At 41.0% G+C, this 22,546-nt stretch overlaps 1 long non-coding RNA gene across 2 annotated transcripts in view; it reads left to right on the forward strand.

The window, feature by feature from the left end:
• LOC104846022 (uncharacterized) overlaps positions 1–22,546 on the forward strand; it is a 38,597-nt gene that overhangs the window by 5,359 nt on the left and 10,692 nt on the right. The window contains exons 2-3 of one of the 2 annotated variants that reach the window (XR_010322164.1): positions 4,932–5,014; positions 6,386–21,419. This is a non-coding gene — a long non-coding RNA (uncharacterized LOC104846022). Of the gene's footprint in view, positions 1–4,931; positions 5,015–6,385; positions 21,420–22,546 lie in introns of those variants that run through there. The other variant, XR_010322165.1, reaches the window with a different exon arrangement.

Raw genomic sequence — 22,546 nt, forward strand, 5'->3', positions numbered from 1 at the left:
CTGTAATTAGAGTCCCTTAGGGGGAAGAGCGATAAAAATATTTGAAGAGATGATGGCTTAAAATTTCTAATTCTGATGGAAAGTATAAGTCCACAAATCCAAAAAGCTCAACATTGTATGTATAAGAAGCATAAAGAAAGCCTGCAAGGCACAACACAATCAAATAGCTCAAAGTCAATGATAAAGATAAAATCTTAGTAATAGGCAGGGAAAAAAAGCACTGTTTCCAAATAACTTGGGAACAAACTTAAAAACATGAGAAGGACAGTAGATTTCTTGTAAGAGAATTCAAATGAAAAGTTAGTTGTTATTAGGTGTCCTTGAGTTGGTTCCGACTCTTAGTGACCCTGTATACAACAGAATGAAACACTGCCTGGTTCTGCTCCATCCTCACAATTGTTATCCTTGAGCCCATTGTTGTAGCCGTTGTTTCAGTCCATCGCATTGAGTGTCTTCCTCTTTTGCACTGACCCTGTACTTTACCAAGCATGATGTCCTTCTCCAGGGACTGATCCCGCCTAGATAACATGTCCAAAGTATATGAGATGTAGCCTCACCATCCTTCTAAGGAGCATTCTGGCTGTACTTTTTCCAAGGTAGATTTGTTTGTCCTTCTGGCAGTTCATTCTGGCACGTCATTGAATATTCTTTGCCAATGCCATAATCAAAGCCATCAATTCTTCTTTGGTGTTCCTTATTAATTCTCCAGCTTTTGCATGAATATGAGGCGATAAAAAATGTCATGACCTGGGTCAGGCTTACCTCAGTCCTCAGAGTGACATCTTTGCTTTTTAACACTTTAAAGAGGTCTTTTGCAGCAGATTTGCTCAACGCAGTGCATCGTTTGATTTCTTGACTGCTGCTTCCATGAGTGTTGATTATGGATCCAAGTAAAATGAAATCCTTGACAACTTTAGTCTTTTCTTCATTTATCATGATGTTGCTTATTGGTCCAGTTGTGAGGATTTTTGTTTTCTTTATGTTGAGGAGTAATGCATACTGAAGGCTGTAGTCTTTGATCTTCACCACCAGGTGATCTGTTTGGTCTACTAGCAGTTCCTGGTATATTCAGTATTCTTTGCCAGCACCATAATTCAAATGCATTACTTCTTCAGTCTTATTCATTGTCCAGCTTTTACATGTGTATGAGGCAATTGAAAATACCATGGCTTGGGTCAGGTGCACCTTAGTCCTCAAAGTGACATCTTTGCTGTTGAACATTTTAAAGAGGTGTTTTCAGCAGATTTGCTCAATGCAGTGCATCCTTTGATTGACTGCCGCTTCCATGGGTGTTGATCGTGGATCCAAGTAAAATGAAATCCTTGACAACTTCAATCTTTTCTCCACTTATCATGATGTTGCTTATTGGTCCAGTTGTGAGGATTATTGTTTTCTTTATTTTGAGGTGTGTCAGTGGGTTTGGTTTTTTTTTTTTTTTTTTTTTTGGTTCTTAGTTATGTAGTGCTGTTATAACACAAATATCACAAGTGGCTGGCTTTAACAAGCAGATATTTATTCTTTCACAGTATAGTAGGCTAGACATCCAAATTTAGGGTACCAGCTCCAGGGGAAGGCTCTTTCTCTGTCTTTCAGTTCTGGGGGAAGGTCGTTGTCATCAGTCTTCCTTGGCCTAGGAGTTTCTCTGTGCAGGAATCCTGCTCCCTGCACTGCTTTCTTGGTGGTATGAGGTCACTCATCTCTCTGCTTGCTTCTCTCTTTTATATCTCAGAAGACATTGACTTAAGACACAACCTAACCTTGTAGATTGAGTCCTCCCTCATTAACCTAACTCCATCTAATCCTGCTTCTTTAAGATCATAGAGGTAGGATTTCCAAGACATGGTCAATCACATCAGATGACTAAATGGTGGACAGTCACACAGTACTGGGGATCATGGCCTAACCAAGTTGACACATATTTTGAGTGGGCACGGTTCACTCCATTGAAGGTGTAATCCATACCGAAGGCTGTGGTCTTTGATCTTCATCACCAAGTGCTTGAAGTCCTCTTTGCTTTCACCAAGCAAGGTTGTATCATTTGCATATCACAGGTTGTTAGAGTCTTCCTCCAGTCCTGATGCCACGTTCTTCATATAGTTCAGCTTCTTGGATTATTTGCTCAGTGCACAGATTGAATAAGTATGGTGAAAGACTACAACCCTGACGCACACCTTTCCTGATTTTAAACCGTGCAGTACCCCCTTGTTCTATTCAAACAACTGCCTCTTGGTCTAAGCACAGTTCCTCATGAGCACAAATAAGTGTTTTGGAATTCCCATTCTTCTTAATATTATCCGCAGTTTCTTATGGTCCACACAGTTGAATGCCTTTGTATAGTTAATAAAACACAAGTAAATATCTTTTTGGTTTTCTCTGCTTTCAGTCATGATTCATCTGACATCAGCAATGATATCCCTTGCACTATACCATCATTCTGGTTGTTAAGACAAGATCAAGATTTTTAAGATTAGCAGTTGCTATTTGTAATAGTACTAATATGATTTGTAATTTCACATTAAACTAGAAACTATTCATCAACTAGTAATTTCTTTTTAAATGGGGCTTATTTAATACTAGTGAGCTGAAAACACTACCAATATTTAAAACCCAGATCTAGCAAACAACTGAATACGTAATCTCTATTAATGCTACATCACGTAACAGGCTGCAGTTTTATAAAAGAAAGAAATAAACTCATTTTTAAAACCTGAACAGTCAAATCAACCTAAGAGACTTATATTACATGAACATGAAAAAGAGTTTGAAAATATGTATATTTCAATAGGAACTTGAAGCAATTCTGTCTGCATTTGACCACAAGGAAAGTGAATCAACTTCCTCTTGCTTCTGCCCAAGGGTGGAGGGCGTGTCATGTGGTCTTGAACAGTTCGCCTGACTGTGACCCAGATTCCTTTGGCAGGTGCCATAACATACATGCATGTATACTGCAGTCATGAGATTCCTAGCAATAGTCAAACCCATTTCCATTGAAAGACTGTGTTCCTTTTTTGTAAATTTCAGGATTTCTGTGCAGTTGTTTCAGACCGGGGAGCCCTGGTAGTGTAGTGGTTAAGTGCTATGGCTGCTAACCAAAAGGTCAGCAGTTCGAATCCACCGGCTGCTCCTCGGAAACCCTATGAGGCAGTTTTACTGTGTCCTGTAGGGTCTCTATGAGTTGGGATCAACTCGACAGTAACAGGTTTAGTTTTATTCTAAATTTGTGTTTTTTTCCTCAGATAAACTTTAGTCCTGCTTTAGTGGCTAAAAATCTATTTTGTATTACAAGTTTACAAATATGTATTGTGCTTGGAGTATATACAAAGCTCCAGTCTGCTAGGCAGTGGAGTTGGGGTGAGGGTGTTGGGAAAAACAGAGAAAAAACTTGGATTATATACCTTGAACTTTGGCTGTGGTCACTCTGGCATCCAGTTAATTTTAGATACATCTGGCAAACTGGTAGGGTGGCCCCACAGAGGTTTTACGAAATTCCTAAGGGAAGAAGGAGTTGAGCTGGGCCAATAATGAAGTCATTGCTATAGGAGTGAAGGAAGGATTCTGAGTATGGTGGTATGGCTTTACCTGAAATTTGCCCTTGCTTACACTCCTGGAAGCATACCTGAGTTCCAGGGAACTGGAGATCCCTGAAAGCTCTTTCACTAAATATGGGGCTGAAGTAACACTCCTTTGGGGCTTTTTTAACAGCATGTCACAAAGTAGGGAGCCATTCTTTCCTACTTTGGTACCTAAACTCACGATGACCACCTGAGAATACAAGGCCCACAGGAAGAATGGGAAGGATGTGGTAACTCACTTGCCACCTGGGGTAGCAGCATTGCTATAGTAGCAGTGAATTTGTTACTGAGCACATGAGAAACATACCTGGGGACTCAGAAATTCTTCCTAGTAAGTATGGGAAGAATTTTGCTAAAACTGGAGGTTCTGCACTTGCAGGAGGGCCAGTCATTAGGACTTACATATTAATATGATGGCTTCATTTGTCCCTGTGGGGGTATTGGGGCCTGGCAAAATAGGGGTAATATAAAGATAAATAAAATAGCGTACCTTCCTTCAAAAGGGGCTTACTTTAGTGGAGAAAAAGACATGCTCATGTCAATAAAAATAAAATAAGTTCAACATTATTGAGTGCTTGGTGTCTCATTGAATGGCAATAGTATTTAGACCCTATTCTGTAGATACTGGGGAATCATTATATGTTTTAAACTAAGCTAGAGCTATTTATCAAATCTATGTTTTAGAAAGATATTTCTGACTAGGTGGTTTGACAGAAGGATTGGAATGAGGAGAAGCAGAAATCAGGGGGACTCACTGGATGGTGCAAAAAATTAGTGCGTTCAGCTGCTAACCAAAAGGTTGGAAGTTTGTGTCCACCAAGAGGGGCCTCAGAAGAAAGGGCTGGTGATCTACTTTTGAAAACTGTATGGACTACAGCCCTTGGAAACCCTGGTGGCATAGTGGTTAAGAGCTACGGCTGCTAACCAAAGGGTTGGGAGTTCGAATCTGCCAGGTGCTCCTTGGAAACTCTGTGGGGCAGTTCTACTCTGTCCTACAGGGTCGCTGTGAGTCAGAATCGACTCGACGGCACTGGACTGGGTATGGACTACAGCACTAGTCTGACAAGTGGGGTCACTATGAGTCAGAGTCGATTGAACTGCTGCTGGTTTAGTAATTAAAGCAGGAGGTAAATAGAGTCTAAACCTTTCTTCCTCGGAGTGACTGGAGGGTTCAAACCACTGACCATTTTGGTTGATGGCCTTGGGCAATTCTGTACCCTGTCCACTTCAGTTTTTCATCTGTAAGATGGGGTTGATGATAATACCTATACTTCACACAGTGAATGAAAACAATTTAATTCCAAAAAAGTCCTTAAAAGAGTGCCTCGCTTTTAAGCCTGCTTGTTATCATCATTCTAGCTTGGATAACTAGATGAACAGTGACAATATCCAGTGAGCTGAAAATACAGAAGATTTGGCAACCTCAGAGGACAGAGAGAATGGTGAGTTCGCTTTTGAAACTACAGAATCTGGAGTTTCTGGGACATGGTAGTCACACAGTATGTGCTTGGTGATACTAGTAGAAATGAGCATATTTTTCTTTTTTAAGCACTTTGACCATGAGTCAGATGTTATTGTAAGCGCTTTACCTGTATAATCTCATTTAACCCTCACCACAATGCTTTGAGGTAGGTAGTATTATTGTTGCCATTTCCCACCTGATTTAACTAAGGCAAAGAGAGGTTCTGATTTACCTTCCTGGTAGTAAATGAGGAAGTGGACCAGTCGGGATTTGAACTAGACAGTCGACTCCAAAGCTAGTATACCACACCACCACAGTGGTTCAAACAACTTTGAAACCTTCGAGTCCTGAAACTTCTATTAGAGTCTATTAAAATATGACATCTTTTTTTATACATTATATGTTTAATTATAAAAGTACTTATCATTTATTGAGTAGCTAATATGTTCTGGGCATTATACATATATTGTCTTCAGTCTTCACGATGACCCATCAAAGTATTATAGTCAGTATTTTACAGCAGTGGAAACTATGGCTCAGAGACGTTAAATAACTTACATGGAGTTGCATAACTAATAAGCAGCAGAGGAGGGATTTAAGCTCAGGTTCCCAAAGTGAACCCTACACTAACCTGACTCCCACATTTAGCTCTCTTACATTTAATGTAACGTACACTGTAAATAAAAATAAATATGTTTGATATCAAAGGTCATGACGGTGGTGCAGGACTGGGCAATATTTCCATTCCGTTATACATATAAAGTCACCATCAGTCGGCGCTAACTCAACAACAGCAACACATTTGTATTAACACAAGTGTATCACATCATTGTGTTTTGCAAAGGGTGCCATGACTTCCATGGACTCAGCAACTACCTTGCAGGTTTGAGAAACAATTTTGGTTTTGAAAGCATAGTTAGTACCTGGAATAGTATTTCTCAAGCTTTAATTACATAAGAATCATATATAGAATTTGAGACTGTCCCCCAAATTTACTGAATCAGATCTCCAGGAGATCTTTAAAAGTACCTGATGTGATTTTGATGAAGGTTTTCCAACCATCATACTTTGAGGAACATTGTGAGGAATGGGCCCAGTTCAGGAACCTAGGCATCTGAGCTCTCTGGTTGAAGTCCTGTTGCATTTGTAGTATCGATAACATACAGTTTATCTCTTAGTTATTATTTCATATCTGCCATCTTTAATATAGCTGAGAGCAACCACTCAGGTGAGAACCTTGAAGGAGTGTGCACTCTGCCTCCTGTTCTGCTATATATTATTTTCCACCCTCTGCACCCCTTTTTACTGGTGAAGCCCCTAACAGGCTACATGATTGGACTTGTTTTAACAGAAACCAAAGGCATCATAGCTGTGGAAGAGGGAGAGAGGAGAGCAGTGCACTGCTGTGAAATCAAGACAGACCTGGCAGAGGCGGGGCCAAGAACATCAAAGACAAAGTTGAGGCATCAGACTGAGTGGCAGTTCCGAAGCAGCGAAGAAGAGCCAGACTTGAGAAAGCCAGCACCCCACGGGCTGGATTGGCTGGCCCACACTGGTTGAGGCAAGCAGTAGCGCTTGGGACACCTTTCACCACATCGGGAGAGTGGGTGGCAGACAGTCTGCATGAGCCTCTGGAGCCAGGGGTGTGCAAAAGATAAGTGGAAGCGTCTTAACCTACTGCACAGGATCAAAGTAACCCGTCCCCCTGGGAGTTTAGTAACGGAGAAGTGCCACTTTCCCCTCACCCACCCTCCTCCCCGCTGCACCCTGATACCAGTCCAGCAGTATTCAACAATTGCCACAACCATTAAGTCGGAAACAGGAGCTGTTGCACCCAAACCGCTCTTGAGGTATAGAAAAAAAAAACTACCATCTCTCCTAAGCTGAGTACTGAGGACAAACTGTGCCCACACCAGTCTCATGGCTTTAAAAAAGTCATCACGCCCCCTAAGCCAGGAACTCAGGGTAGGCACAGGCATAAGGGATCTATGGACTTCGAATGCCCTTTACTTCTGCCTAGACCTGTGTGGGTCAGTTCAACAGCATATGTCTTCATTAGCATAGGGCAACAGAGTATATACTTGAAGCATATTTTCATCTGCAGCAGCCAACGGGGAGTTGCAGATTTGTGACATTTGACACTGCCCTGCCTATTAAGTAGAGTCCTCACCAACATCGGGGGCCCGAGGACTGGTAGTTTCACCCATTACACCTAGCCATCCACGACAGGGGTCTGGGAATAAGTGGTGCCTCCCAGTCCTTACAGCCAACAGCATTGAGTGCCCAAAGTCTGGCTGTAAAACCCACCCATCTACGTGTTCTAGGGGACAGGGACACGCCTTCCAGCTAGGCACACAGGGGCAGCCATCAGACCCTACCTTGCTGTGCATATAGCCTTCTACTACAGCCAGATACCTGGGCCTGCTTCAGTCACCCCTATGTAGCCCTCCCTGTCTAGGACTATAGATTAGAGTCTGTACCACACACTGAGTGACTGACGACCAGGAAACCTGAGCTGAATCCACACAAGAAAAGTAAAACAGACTCCTGGGCTTATGTACCTAGTAGCAGCTGTAACCACCTGCTAACAGGACATGAATGCTTCAAAGACACCAGTAACCAAAGTAGCTCACATACCCAGCCTGTTTGGGTGTATCAAAACAAGAAGCTGTGACGCAGTAAGCAATACAATAAATAAATATAATAACTTATCGAAGGTTCAGAGACAACAGTCAATATCAAATCACATAAAGAAACAGATCAAGATGGCTTGAGCGAGTGACAAAAACAAAGAACCAGGAAACCTTCTGGAGGAAGAGGATGTCTTGGAGTTATCACAGGTAGAATTCCTAAGATTAGTATACAGAACTCTTCAAGAGATCAGGGAGGATATGAAGCAAGTTGCAGAACAAACCAAGGAACGCATGGACAAAGTGGCAGAGGAAATTAAGAACACGTGGCAAGAACCCATAGAGAGACAGCAAATAGAAATCCAAAAGATTAACAAAGTTTCAGAATTAGACAACTCGATAGAAGGTCATAGGAGCAAAATTGAGGCAGTGGAAGTCAGAATTCGTGAGACCAAAGATAAAGCCGTTGAGACCAATTTATTTGAGGAAAAATCAGATAATAGAATTAAAAAAATGAAGAAACCATAAGAATTATGTGGAACACTATCATGAGAAATAACCTACGAGTGATTGGAGTACCAGAACGGCGGGGGAGGCGGATAACAGAAAATACAGAGAGAATTGTTGAAGATTTGTTGGCAGAAAACTTCCCTGATGTGAAAAACGAGAAGATATCTATCCAAGATGCTTATCGAACCCCACCCAGGGTAGATGCCAAAAGAAAGTCACCAAGACATATCATAATCAAACTTGATAAAACCAGAGATAGAGAATTTTAAGAGCGGCTAGGGATAAATGAAAAGTCATCTACAAAGGAGAGTCAGTAAGACTAATCCCTGACTACTCAGCAGAAACCATACAAGCAAGAAGGCAATGGGATGACATATATAAAGCCTTGAAGGAAAAAAATTACCAGCCAAGAATTATATATCCAGCAAAACTGTCTCTCAAATATGAAGGTGAAATTAGGGCATTTCAAGATAAACGGAAGTTTAGGGAATTTGTAAAAACCAAACCAGAATTACAAGAAGTATTGAAGGGAGTCCTCCAGCTAGACAACCAACAATATCAGACAACAACCCAAGACTAGAACACGGGAAAGAACAACAAGATATCAACCCAGATGGGGAAGTCACAAAAATAAGTCAAAGCTAAAAGACTGAAAATAGGGAAACAGAGATGTCAATATGTAAACGATGACAACATTAAAACAAAAAAGAGGGACTAGATAGTGTAGACATACAACTTGCATATAGAGAGGAAGTTAAGGCAATATCACAAAGTAAAAGATTGGTTTAAATTTAGAAAAATAGAGGTAAACTTTAAGGTAAAATCAGAGAGGAAAGTAACCTACCCATCAAAATAAAAAAGAACATAGAAGACTCAGCAAATACAAAATCAATAATAATGAAAAGAAAATATATAAAGGAAAATGACTCAGCACAGAAAATTAAGTGGAACAAAGAAAATGTGAACACCATAAAAAAAGTACATCAAAATCACAGCACTGAACTTATGCCTATCAATAGTTTTACTGAATGTAAATGGACTAACTGCATCAACAAAGAGACAGAGAGGCAAAATGGATTAAAACAAACAAAAAAACCCGTGATCTGTCTATGTGCTGCCTACAAGAGACACGCCTTGGACTCAAAGACAAAAACAACTAAAACTCAAAGATGGAAAAAATACATCAAGTAAACAACAACCAAAAAAGAGTAGAGTGGCATTGTTGATCTCTGCCAAAATAGACTTTAAAGCAAAATCCACCACAAAGGATAGGGAAGGACATTATATAATGATTAGAGGGTCAATACACCAGGAGGACATAACCGTGATAAAGGTATATGCACCCAATGACAGGACTCCAAAATACATAAAACACACTCTTAACAGCATTGAAAAGAGAAACAGGCAGCCCAACAATAATAGTAGGAGACATCAACACACCACTTCCGGTGAAGGACAGAATATCTAGAAAGAAGCTCAGTAAAGATACAGAAGATCTAAATGCCATAGTCAACGAGCTTGACCTCAAAGACATATGCAGAACACTCCACCCAACAGCAGCCAAGTATACTTTCTTTTTCAGTACACATGGAAAATTCTCCAGAATAGATGACATATTAGGCCACAAAGCAAGCCTTAATAGAATCCAAAACCTTGAAATATTACAAAGCATCTTTTCTGACCATAAAGCCATAAAAGTAGAAATCAAAAACAAGAAGCAAGGAAAAAAGACAAAATCAAATACATGGATAAGAGTTTAATCTCTAAAATCTACAAGATACTACAGCACCTCAACAACAAAAAGGCAATTAAAAAATGGACAAAGGATATGAACAGACATTTCACCAAAGAAGACATTTAGGCTGTTACAGACACATGAGGAAATGCTCACCATTAGCCATTAGAGAACCGCAAATCAAAACTACAGTGAGGTATGATCTCACCCCAGCAAGGCTGGCACTAATCCAAAAAACACAATAAATGTTGCAGAAGTCGTGGAGAGACTGGAACACTTACACACTGCTGGTGGAAATGTAAAATGGTACAACCACTTTGGAAATTGATTTGGTGCTTAAAAAGCTAGAAATGGAAGTACCACACGATCTAGGAATCCCACTCCTTAGAATATATCCTAGAGAAATAAGAGCCCTCACACAAATAAATACATGCACACTCATGTTCATTGCAGCCCTGTTCACAATAGCAAAAAGATGGAAACAACCTAGGTGCCCATCAACAGATGAATGGGTAAATAAATTGTGGTACATACACACAATGGAATACTACGCAAATGATAAAAAAAATCCGTGAAACACCTCACAACATGAATGAATCTGCAGGGAATTGTGCTCAGTGAAATTAGTCAATCACACAGGACAAATATTGTATGAAACCACTATTACAAGAACTCAAGAAAAGGTTTAAACAGAGGAGGAAACATTCTTTGATGGCTAGGTAGGTGGGGAGGGAGGGAGAAGGAAGTTCACTAACTAGATAGCAGATAACACACAATACAGGGAAAGCACAACTGGACTAAAAAGCTAAGAAGTTTCCTGAACACAACCAAACACTTGGAGGAACAGAGTAGCAGTGGCTGGGTCCTGGGGACCATGGTTTTGGGGGACATCTAGGTCACTTGGCATAACAGTTTATTAAGAAAATGTTCTGTATCCCAATTTGGTGAGTGGCTTCTGGGATCTTAAAAGCTTTTAAGAGCCATCTAAGATGCATCAGTTGGTCCCAACCCACTTAAAGCAAAGGAGAATGAAGACACCAGGAAAATATTAGCCCAAGAGACAAAAGAGCCACATAAACCAGAGAGATTTCATCAGTCTGAGACCAGAAGAACTAAATGGTGCTTAGCTACCACCGTTGACATTCCTGACAGAGAACACAACAGAGAGTCCCTGATGGAGTGAGAGAAAATGGCAGAGGAGAACTCAAATTCACATAAAAAGACCAGACTTAATGGTATGACTGAGACTGGACAAAACCCCAAAGCCACGGCCCCTGGTTGCTCTGTTAATCCAGAACTAAAACCATTCCCAAAGCCCGCTCTTTAGACAAAGATTAGACTGGATTATAAAACGACACAAAGAGTGTTCAATCAGATATACGAGTCCAAATGGGAAGCTCATCTCCAGAGGCAGGATGAGAAGGCAGGAAGGACCAGGAACTGATCAATGGACACAAGAAACCTGGGGTAGAAAGGGGGAGTGTGCTGTCACATAGGGTTTGCAACTAATGTCACATAATAATATGTATATAAATTTTTGTATGAGAAATTAATGTGAGCTGTAAACTTTGATCCAAAGAACAATTAAAAAAAAAAAACCTGTCCTCAAATCCTACTTTTGCCTCTCTGATTACCTTATCTGTGAAGTTGCAGATGACAGAATCTATTTCATAATGTTGTGAGATAATGTAGTGCCTGTCATATAGTTAGCCTTTCAATAACTGATGGCTATCATCAATTTGATTTCTGTGTGTTCCATCTGGCGAGGTCCATGTGTATAGTCGCCATTTATGTTGGTGAAAGAAGATATTTGCGATGAAGTCGTTGGTCTTGCAAAATTCTATCATTTGATCTCCAGCATTGTTTCTATCACCAAGGCCATATTTTCCAACTACTGATCCTTCTTCTTTGTTTCCAACTTTCGCATTAAAATTACCAGTGATTATCAATGCATCTTGATTGAATGTTCGATCAATTTCAGACTGCAGCAGCTGATAAAAGTCTTCTGTTCATCTTTGGCCCTAGTGGTTGGTGTGTAAATTTGAATAATAGTCATATTAACCGGTCTTCCTTGTAGGTGTATAGATATTACCCTATCACTTGACAGCATTGTACTTCAGGATAGATCTTGAAATCTTATTTTTGACGATGAATGCAACACCACTCCCCTTCGAGTTGTCATTCCCAGCATAGTAGACTATATGATTGTCCAATTCAAAATGGCCAATACCACTCCATTTCAGCTCACTAATGCCTAGGACATCGATGTTTATGTGTTCCATTTCATCTTTGATGATTTCTAATTTTCCTAGATTCATACTTCGTACATTCCAGGTCCCGATTATTAATGGATGTTTGCAGCTGTTTCTTACTCATTTTGAGTCGTGCCACATCAACAAATGAAGGCCCCGAAAGCTTTACTCCAGCCACATCATTAAGGTCCACTCTACTTTGAGGAGGCAGCTCTGCCCCAGTCGTGTCTTGAGTGCCTTCCAAACTGGGGGGCTCATCTTCCAGCACTATATCAGACAGTGTTCCGCTGCTATTCATAAGGTTTTCACTGGCTAATACTTTTCAGAAGTAGACTGCTGGGTCCTTGTTTTCTAGTCTGTCTTAGTCTGGAAGCTCAGCTGAAATCTGTCCTCCACGGGTGACCCTGCTGGTATCTGAATACCGGTGGCAAAGCTTCCAGCATCGCAGCAACACGCAAGTCCCCACAGTACGACAAACTGACAACTGGACCAGTGAGCAACATCATGATAAATGGAGAAAAGATTGAAGTTGTCAAGGATTTCATTTGACTTGGATCCACAATCAACAGCCATGGAAGCAGTAGTCAAGACATCAAAAGACACATTGCATTGGGTAAACCTGCTGCAAAGGACCTCTTTAAAGTGTAGAGCAAAGATGTCACCTTGAAGACTAAGGTGCGCCTGACCCAAGCCATGGTATTTTCAATTGCATCATATGCATGTGAAAGCTGGACAATGAATAAGGAAGACTAAAGAAGAATTGGTGCCTTTAACTTGTGGTGTTGGCGAAGAATGTTGAGTATACCATGGACTGTCAGCAGAGCGAACAAATCTGTCTTGGAAGAAGTACAACCAGAATGCTCCTTGGAGGCAAGAATGGCAAGACTGGGTCTTACATACTTTGGACGTGTTGTCAGGAAGGATCAGTCTCTGGAGAAGGACATCATGGTTGGCAAAGTACAGAGTCAGTGGAAAAGTGGAAGACCCTCAACAAGGTGGATTGACACAGTGGCTGCAACAATGGGCTCAAGCCTAACAACAACTGTAAGTATGGCTCAGGACCTGGAAGTGTTTCGTTCTGTTGTGCATAAGGGAGCTATGAGTCAGAACCGACTCGACGGCACCTAACAACAACAATCATCAACGCCAAGAACAGCCTTAAGGTTGGAGAGGAAGATCTCAGAGGTATTATGCTGTAGGCAAAGGAAGTAATATTTCTCAGGAATGTGCAGGAAGAGACCGAAAGGATTAAACCTATAATTCTTTGTTAATACATGTTGTTATTAGGTGCTGTCAAGTTGGTTCTGATTCATAGTGACTGTACAACAGAATGAAACACTGCCCTAACCTGTGCCATCCTCACAATCTTTGTTATACTTGATCCCGTTGTTGTAGCCACTGTGTCAGTCCATCTCATCCAGGGTCTTCCTCTTTTTCGCTGACTTACGTTGCCAAGCATGATGTTCTTCTCCAGGGACTGGTCCCTCTTGATAACATGTCCAAAGTACATGAGACGAAGTCTCATCATCCTTGGTTCTAAGGAGCATTCTGGTTGTACTTCTTTGAAGACATTTGTTTCTTCTGGCAGTCCATGGTATATTCAATATTCTTTGCCTATACCATAATTCAGAGGCATCATTTCTTCTTCAGTCTTCCTTATTCTTTGTCCAGCTTTTGCATGCGTATGAGGAGACTGAAAATACTATGGCTTGGGTCAGGCGCACCTTAGTTCTCAAAGTGACGTCCTTGCTTTTCAACACCGTAAAGAGGCGTGTTGCAGGAGATTTGCCCAATGCAATGTTTTGTTTGATATCTTGTCTGCTGCTTGCATGAGTGTTGATTATGGATCCAAGTAAAATGAAATCCTGGACAATTCCAATGTTTCCTCCATTTGTCATGATGTTGCTTATTGGTCCAATTGTGAGGATTTTTGTTTTCTTTATGTTGAGGTGCAATCCATACTGAAAGGCGTAGTCTTTGATCTTCATGAGTAAGTGCTTCAAGTCCTCTTCACTTTCAGCAAGCACGGTTGTGTCATCTGCATGTCGCAGGTTGCTAATGATTCTTCCCCCAGTGCTGGTGCCGAGTTCTTCGTATAGTCTAGCTTCTCAGATTATTTGCTTGGTATACAGATTGAATAAGTATGGTGCAAGGATACAACCCTGACGCACACCTTTCCTGACTTTAAACCACATAGTACCCCCTTGTTTTGTTCAAACGACTGCCTCTTGGCCTATGTACAGATTCCTCATGAGCACAATTGCGTGTTCTGGAATTCCCACTCTTTGCAGTGTTATCTGTAATTTGTTATGATGTGTAGTTGAATGCCTTCGCTTAGTCAATAAAACACGGGTAAACATCTTTCTGGCATTCTCTGCTTTCAGCCAAGATCCATCTGACATCAATAATGATGTCCCTTGTTCCGCATCCTCTTCTGATTCTGACTTGAACCTCGGGCAGTTCCCTGTCGATGTACTGCTGCAGTCGCTTTTGAATGATCTTCAGCGGAACTGTACTTGGGTGTGATATTATATTAATGATATTTTTGATAATTTCTGCATTCTCGTGGACCACCTTTCTTTGGAATGGTCAGAAAACATGAATAAACAGCGTTCCTTTTATTTTGACCTATCCTAAAACTGGCTCAAATTAGATATTTACATTTGGTTAATACTTCACAAGGATATTTATTCACTGTTTCCTCTACAGATTAGGTCGGTATTACCTACTGTTTTATAGGTCTATTATTCACCTATTCAAAGGTTATTTTGCCAGAGATCTGGTATCAACAGATGTGCACACTTACATTTATTTTTCTAGCAATGTTAAACCACAAATCAGTTACTCCTTGTCACCAACAATAACACCTTTGCAAAGAAAAGTTTATAACCTTCCACAGTGTCAGTTACTTGGGAATATTTAAACTATGTAAGGATAACGAAGCAATGGATTGATACAGTTTTAACTTCCTCAAAAATGCTAGTAAGAAAAATAGTATGCACATTTTAGGTTGGGAATGTTGAAGGGAGGCTTACTTGAATCATCCAAATTGAACTTTTTATTCCCAATGATTTCTAAGCCTGGTTTTGCAAAAGAACAAGGTACCTCTGATGATCTCTTGGGATATTCTTATTATTTTAATGTATGTAATAATATTGGCAGTTTAATTCCACCAAGAGGCACCTTGGGAGAAAGGCCTGGTGATCAATTCTAAAAAAGTCATCTGCTGAAAACCCTATGGAACACAGTTCTGCTCTGACAAACATGAGGTCACCACTGAGTTGAAATTAATTAGATGGTGACTTGTTGATTTTATAATAATATTAAAAGATACTGAATTTTTACTGTGCCAGGTACTATGCAAAGCCTGTTACAGATATTAATTCAGTTAAGCCTCACAACAGTATGAGGTATGCATTTCTGTTTCCCCTTGTTTACACGTGAAAACCGGAGAGGAAAGGTAGTTTGCCCTGGGTAACACAGCTGGGGAGCCCTGGTGGCCTAGTGCTTAAGACCTCAACTGCTGACCGAAAGGTCGGCAGTTCAGATCCATCAGCCACTCTTTGGAAACTTGATCGGGTAGTTCTACTGTGTCCTATAGGGTCGCTAGGAGTTGGAATCGACTCCACGTACCCAACAATAACAACAACACAGCTGGATGGGAGCTCAGATCTGTTTGATCCAGACCTCAGACTTCTAACATTGGTATTCTCAGAACCTTCAAAACTGATTTATTTTCTGAAATAAACATATGCCTTAAGTAGGATTTTTAAAAAGTTAATAGGACTTTATTTTGTAGAATAGTTTTATGTTTACAGAAAAAGTGAGCAGCAAGTACAGTTTTTATATACAACCTCTCCCCCTACCCACAGTTTCCGCTGTTATTAACATTTTGCATTGGTGTGGTATATTTGTTACAATTACTGAGCCAATAGTGATACATTCTTATTAACTAAGGTCCATAGTTTTTGTGTTGTACAGTTCTATAGGTTTGACAAACACGTAATGTCAGATATTCACCATTTCAGTATGATACAGTTTCACTGCTCTAAAAATCCCCTGTGCTCCACCTATTCATTCTGCCCTACTTTCCCCTCAGGCCCTGGCAAACCGAAAAACCCAGTGCCCACCAGTCAGTTCTGACTCATAGCGATCCCCTAGGGTTTCCAAGGCTGTAAATCTTTGTGGAGGCAGATTACTGCATGTTTCTGTTGGCTTTGAACTGTTGACCTTTGGTTAGCAGTCAAATGCATTGACCACTGCTCCACCAGGGCCCTATAAGCCCTGGCAACCACTGATCTTTTTACTGAGGCCCCAGAAGAAGCAAATGATTTGCCCAGGGTATAAGTAGTAATTCTGAGTGGTTAGTGGCAGAGGTGGGATTAGAACTGAGGTCAATGTTTTATGTATTAACTATGCTATAAAACACACATAAAAACCCATTCCCACATACACACACACAAACCCAGCTGTAAGCCAGGTAAGTGGGAAGTAGACATATGACACCCCTATTCTTTCTGCCTACATATCTCTCAGCATTTACAGTTTCTCAGGGAATTGCCGTATATGCGTGGAAAATTTTTTTGTTTTAACTATGTTTTTGGGTTTATGAGTTTTTTTGTTGATGTTTTGTTTTTTAATGTCAGGGGGAGGGAGGAAGGAAGCAGAACTAATGGTTCCCTAAACACTTTTCCTGTCTGTAGGCAGGGATTAAGCAATCACCTGCCAGATTTCATCACTACAGTGAATGTCAGGCTGACAATTTACTGGAAACTTATCATTCTTTTCTATTCCAAAAACTTGTAATAGTTCCCTCCCAACATGATGTAAACAGTTGAGTAAAGTCGTCCCTGAAAATAGCCACCCTACCTTCAGGCCATGTACATGTACACTGTACCTTTCCTGATCTCTTCGTGTCAGCCCATAATAGAGCCTTTAATTGGAGGTCAAAGACCTGATGTTGGCTAGGAAGTACTTAGTAAGAATAAGATAAGTAACACAGAGATACAGTCACAAGATGGAAGACTCTTCTCTGTCTACAAATTTTGCAAAGAAACATTACAGACCATTGCTGTCAAGTCGGTTCCAACTCATAGCAACCCTATAGGATAGCGTAGAACTGCCCTATAGAGTTTTCAAGGATCCCTGGTGGATTCGAACTGCCAGCCTTTTGGTTAGCAGCCATTAGCACTTAACCACTACACCACGAGAGTTTCCAATAAATACATTAGTTCTCCACATTTGTAATGAAGTAAACTATGGCCTTGGCACCATCTAAAACCAAGTGGATTCCAACTCAGTGACCCTGTCGGACAGAGTAGAACTGCCCCATAGGGCCTTCTAGGCTGTGATCTTTACAGAAGCAGACTGCCATGTCTTTGTCTTGCAGAGCAGTTGGTGGGTTCAAACCATCGACCTTTCGGTTGGCATTATCTAAGCTATCTCTAAATGACAACCTAGGGGATGGGACTACTCTATGTTTGGACCTCATGTTGGTTGTGGAGCAGCCCACATTGTTCTCAAGGAGAATAATTGGAAACCTGTGGTAAAAGTGGTGATGACAGCTGCGTCCCACCCCGAACCCAATTTAGGTATGAATTCTTGCTCTGGGGTCACAACGAGAACCAGTGAGAGGGAAACAATTGTTGAAAACAAGAAGGATTTTAAATATACCCTGTTTGGGTTTTGGTTAATCTTTCTTTAAAGAAAATATATGCATTACTGAATAATGAGAATTTTCATTTGTAAAGACCTTTCAAATTCTCATTTATTCATGGATCATAAAATATTTTATGCTTATTACGTGTGCCTTGGAGTCCTTGGGTGGTACTAATGTTTAATGTGCTTGGCTGCTAACTGAAAGGTTGAGAGTTTGAGTCCACCTAGAGGTGCCTTTAAAGGAAAACCTGGTTGGTCATCTACTTCTGAAAAATCAGCCATTGACTAGTACAAATCAGACAAAGGTCTAATTTCTAAAATCTGCAGTAAATTCAACACCTCTACAACAAAAACACAAATAATCCAGATAAAAACTGGGCAAAGGAAATGAACAGAAGCTTCACCAAAGATATTAAAGCAGCCAGCAGAAACGTGAGGAAATGCTCGCATTCACCAGTCATTAGAGAAATGCAAATCAAAACCACAATGAGATACTGTCTCACCCCAGCATTGCTGGCATGAATCAAAAAAACAGGAAACAACAAATGTTGGAGAGCCTGCGGGAGCCTGCGGAGAGATTGGATCTCTCATGCACTGCTGGTGGGAATGCAAAATGTTACAGCCATTTTGGAAAACGATGTGGCACTTCCTTAGAAAGGTAGAAGAAGAAATGCCATATGATCTAGCAATCCCACACCTAGGGAATACATCCTAGAGAAACAAGACTCGTCACATGAATAGACACATGCACACCCATTTCATTGCGACATTGTCCACAATAGCAAAAAGATGGAAACAACCTAGATACCCATCAACGGATGGATAAACTGTGGTACATACACACACAATGGAGTATTACACAGCGATAAAGAACAATGATCAATCTGCAAAGCATCTCACAACATGGATGAATCTGGAGGGCACTATGCTAGGTGAAATACGTCAATCACAAAAGGACTAATATTGTATGAGACCAGTACTGTAAAAACACATGAAAAGGTTTATACACAAAAAGGAACAATTTTTGATGGTTATGAGGAAGGGGGGGGTGAGGATGTAAAAACACTAAGTAGACAATAGATAAGTGGTAACTTTGGTGAAGGGTAAGACAGTACGCAAGACTGGGGAACCCAGCACAGCTTGTACAAGGCAAGGTCATGGAAGCTCCATAGACACATCCAAACTCCCTGAGGGACCGAATTGCTGAGCTGATGACTATAGGAGCCATGGTCTTGGGGAACATCTAGCTCAGTTGACAACCCAGTTTATAAAGGTACGTGTTCTACATCCTACTTTGATGAGTAGCATCTGGGGTCTTTAAAGCCTGTGAGTGGCCATCTGAGATTCCCCACTGGTCTCACTCCTTGGGGAGCAAGGAAAAATGAAGAAAACTAAACATACAAGGGAAAGAGACCACATCTACCACAGCCTCCACCAGACAGTCTGGTACAATGAGATGATGCATGGTTACCACCACTGAGTGCTCTGACAGGGATCACAATAGAGGGTCCCAGACAGAGCTGGAGAAAAACAGAACAAAATTCTAACAAAAAAAGACCAGACATACTGGCCTGATAGAGACTGGAGAAACCCTGAGAGTATGGACCCCAGACACCCTTTTAGCTCAGTAATGAAGTCACCCCCAAGGTTCACCCTTCAGCCAAAGATTAGACAGGCCCATAAAACAAAATGACATTCAAGGGGGGCACAACAGCCCAGGGGCCAGGACTAGAAGGCGGGAGGGGACAGGAAAGCTGGTAATAGGGAACCCAGTTTGAGAATGGAGAGTGTTGACATGATGTGGGGTTGTTAAACAATGTCATAAAACAGTATGTGCACTGTTTGAGAAACTAGTTATATAAGCCTTCATCTAAAGTACAATTTTTAGCCGTTGAAACCCCTGTGAAGGACAGTTCTACTCCAACACACATGGGATCACCATGAGTTGGAATCTACTCAACGGCAGCTGGTACACCTGTGTGCCTATTTTTCTGGGGACACAGATAATAGACTAATAAGTACATTGTTTCCTTGTCTCCTTGAGGGTCTTCCTCAAGGAGATGGATTGACAGCGTGGCTCCCACAATGTCCTTAAATATAGCAACGATTGTGAGGATGGCGCAGGACCACACAGCGTTTCATTCTGTTGTACACAGGGTTGCTGTAAGTTGGAACCGACTTGATGGCACCTAGTAACAACAGGGAAATTGTAATAAAATGACAGGTAGTTAAAAGTGCTAAGAAATAAAATTATGTGTTTAACAGACTACATTTTTATTTATATAATTATTCTGATTTTTTATTCATTAAAATACGTAGTTTAAGCTGCAGTCATCCAGAGGAGGGATTGGAATTAACAAGGAGTAAACAATGACCACTCACGGCAGGCTGCTTCTGGAATGGGTAGACATTGCAACTTTTTGAGTCTCTTTAAAAGCTGTGAGATTCTTAAGAACAGCAGTCTGGGCTTGTTCAACCTTATATCCTGAGCCTCTAGCATCATCCTTCCTGCACAGTAGGAGTAAAGTTAATGCTGCATAAATGAAAACAGAATTCTTAGAGTCCCAAATGGATGATTCCTTCTCAGTCTTCAGGACTGAGTTTAGTGACCATTTCTACCAGTAAGCCCTCTCTGACTATCTGGAAGCTAGATTAAGACTGTGTGTTCATGGGACCTCCACTTACTCTCATCTCCGGAGGTATCATTCTCTGTTTACTTGTCTCTCTACCATTAAGACAGAGCAGGAATTTTATCTTAGTCACCTTTGGCTCCAGATCACAGGTTAATAACACATGTTAGGCATTTAGTTTGTTGACATGAATTAATGACAGACAATTGTCCTTTGATTGTAAGGTTAAGTACATGTTATGGAATTAAAAAAGATAACAGATTCACACCCATGTTCATTGCACCATTATTCACAATAGCAAAAAGGTAGAAACAACCTAAGTGTCCATGAACAGATGAGTGGATAAGTAAATTGTAGTAAAAAAATAGAATAGTGTGCAGCAGTAAAGAATAATGATGAGTCTGTGAAACATCCTGTAACATGGATGAATCAAGGACATTGTGCTGAATGAAGTAAGTCAAATACAAAAGGATGAATACTGCATGATACCACTTTTATAAAAAGTCAAGATTAGGTATACACACAGAAAGCAACATTCTTTGATGGTTACCAGGGATGGGTAGGGGAGTGTCATGGATTGAATTAAGTCACCCCCAAAATGTGTGTTTCAGTTGGGCTGGGCCATGATTCCCAGTATTGTGTGATTTTCCTCTATGTTGTAAATCCTGCCTTTATGATGTTAATGAGGGAGGATGGGTGGCAGTTGTGTTAGTGAGGTGGAACGCAATCTAGAAGACTGGATTGTGTCTTGAGGCAATCTCTTGAGACATAAAAGAGAGAAGTGAGGAAAGAGACAAAGGGACCTCATACCACCAAGAAAGCAGTGCTGGGAGCAGCGCGTGTTCTTTGGACCTGGGGTCCCTGCACAGAGAAGCTCCTATCCTGGGGAAGATTGATGAGAAGGCTGACAGAGGAAGAAAGCCTTCCCCTGGAGCTGACACCCTGAATTTGGACTTTAGTCTACTTTATGGTGAGGAAATAAACTTCTCTTTGCTAAAGCCATCCACTTGTGCTATTTCTGTTATAGCAGCACTGGATGACTAAGACAGGGAGGGAGGGGGAATCTCTTACTAGCTAGTGTTGTTAGGTGCCGTCGAGTCGGCTCTGACCCTACGCATAACAGAATGAAACACTGCCCGGTCCTGTGCCATCCTTACAATCGGTGTTATGCTTGAGCCCATTGTTGCAGCCACTGTGTCAATCCACCTCTTTGAGGGTCTTCCTCTTTTCCGCTGACCCTGTACTTTGCCCAGCATGATGTCCTTCTCCAGAGACTGATCCCTCCTGACAACGTGTCCAAAGTATGTAAGACCATCCTTGCCTCTAGGAGCATTCTGGTTGTACTTCCTCCAGGATAGATTTATTCCTTCTTCTGGCGGTCCATTGTATACTCAACATTCTTCGCCAACACCACAATTCAAAGGCATCTATTCTTCTTCGGTCTTCCTTCTTCGTTGTCCAGCTTTTATATGCATATGATGCGATTGAAAATACCATGGCTTGGGTCAGGCGCACCTTAGTCTTCAAGGTGACATCTTTGCTCTTCAACACTTTAAAGAGGTCCTTTGCAGCAGATTTACCCAATGCAGTGCGTCTTTTAATTTCTTGACTGCTGCTTCCATGGCTGTTGATTGTGGATCCAAGTCAAATGAAATCCTTGACAACTTCAATCTTTTCTTCATTTATCATGATGTTGCTCATTGGCCCAGTCGTGAGGATTTTTGTTTTATGTTGAGGTGCAATCCGTACTGAAGGCTGTGGTTTTTGATCTTCACTAGTAAGTGCTTCAAGTCCTCTTCACTTTCAGCAAGCAAGACTGTGTCATCTGCATAATGCAGGTTGTTAATGAGTCTTCCTCCAATCCTGATGCCCCGTTCTTCTTATAGTCCAGCTTCTCGGATTATTTGCTCAGCATACACATTGAATAGGTATGGGGAGAGAATACAACCCTGGCGCACACCTTTCCTGACTTTAAACCAATCAGTATCCCCTTGTTCTATCCAAACAACTGCCTCTTGATCTATGTAAAGGTTCCTCAGCACAATAAGTGTTCTGGAATTCCCATTCTTCGCAGTGTTATCCATAGTTTGTTATGAT

This window comes from Loxodonta africana, chromosome 5 (assembly GCF_030014295.1).
Source record: "Loxodonta africana isolate mLoxAfr1 chromosome 5, mLoxAfr1.hap2, whole genome shotgun sequence".
Lineage (NCBI taxonomy): Eukaryota > Metazoa > Chordata > Mammalia > Proboscidea > Elephantidae > Loxodonta > Loxodonta africana.